The following is a 1,627-nucleotide window of genomic DNA, read 5'->3' as shown; positions in this document are numbered from 1 at the left end:
ATTTCATCCCTTTAAAATAAAAACTAGAATCTCAATAAAATTTAAAAGAAAAAGCAAGAGATTTGAAATAATATGTTCTTTAAAAAAACCACCAACCTTGCATGCCTCACTCAGTGCTTAATCACTTCAGCTAGAACATGAAAATCTGAGGTACTAAGTAGAAAATGAGTACTCAAAAGTGAAACACACAAGTCATCACCTAAACTGAAAATACCAACGTTAAACAATAAAACTAATGCATTTTTAACATTCTTTCATTTTATAATTAATAAGTAATCTGATAAAAATTATGCTTACTCTTATAACACCCAATTAGACATTTTATACATTAGCTAAAGTCACCTTCACTAAATTATGCAACGTAATCTATGCCAAATTCTGGAGGGGACTACAAGAGCTAACTTAGTTGGCCTAAATAAGTTGATAGTCTCTAAATACAAGGGTATGCATGACTACATAGAACTCAGGCCAAAAGTATGGAAACTACATTCTTTAGTCACAATTCGTACCATAGCCAGTATGATGAGATAACTTTATTAAAAAAACCCAAAACAACATCAGGTCCAGCCTGGTAGGTGTTCTTTGTCCCACATAGTCACCTATACCTGAAGGAGTGATGGGAGAAGGACAGAGAGTGTGACCCAATGGTGGGTCTCAACAAAATGATAGGCAAATGTGTGGCCAGAAATTATGGCAGCGCTTCAATGAAAGTCCTGTGGACTGGAGAGCTGTCAAAAGCTGGCTCTGACCCACCATTGCTGTGGTGAACTCTGAAGACAGCTTTGCGTTACTTTAACTGAGGGGTTGGTCACAAGAGCTGCCCTCATCTAAGATGACAGGTGGTGACAGTACCGAAAGGAATTTGAACTCTTTGTATTTTTGAAGCATTCTACTTTGATTACAGCTACTGTCATTACCCTTCACACTGGCACCAGGACTGGTACTTTTGGCTGTGCTCAATGTTTCTCACCTTCCTGAGCACCTAGAACTGCATTAGTTACCAAGTGAGCCTTGACGGAGCTGAGGTCCATCCAAGGACTAGCACCTTTTTCTAAGAACTCCACATATATTCAGTAGACTCATGCCAAAAGAGCCAATTTGTTCCAAAAAGGTAAGTCATGTGCATCAAGCAGCAGCAAAGGGCTTGGAAACTATTGGTCTCCCTTTCAGCAGGTGTTTGTGTGGAGAGCCTTTGCATTCATGACAGCTGGCTCTCCCGGCTCGTGTATTCAGTATAGTACTAGAGCCTCAAGATGTGTCAATATATAGCATACAGAAACTCTGCATTTGCATTCAAACCACAACTGAGTTTAGACTTGCTTACCGCAGGTTAAACCCCTCCTTGTTCAACAGAAGCCAGCAAGCACCGGGGGCTCTTAACTCACTGATAGACATGTGGCATTACGCCTTACCTCGGCTAAGAGAAAACTTTCAAATTCCATCTTCCCTTCTGTCTCCAGAGCTATCTCAGCTAGGGGCAGATTAGTTATGAATGAGTGAGGTATAGCTCCCCTTACCTGTTTCTGGTGTACGGCAAGCTGCCTCCCGTTCAGGTCAAGCTCTTCCCACTCCCAAGAGCTGCTGACAACACTGCTGGACCGTGCATGCAATTGGTTTTGGTGGGACT

The sequence above is a fragment of the Pygoscelis adeliae genome, unplaced genomic scaffold, assembly GCF_000699105.1.
Source record: "Pygoscelis adeliae isolate BGI_AS28 unplaced genomic scaffold, ASM69910v1 Scaffold57, whole genome shotgun sequence".
Classification (NCBI taxonomy): Eukaryota; Metazoa; Chordata; class Aves; order Sphenisciformes; family Spheniscidae; genus Pygoscelis; species Pygoscelis adeliae.
This window is presented reverse-complemented; position numbering follows the sequence as displayed.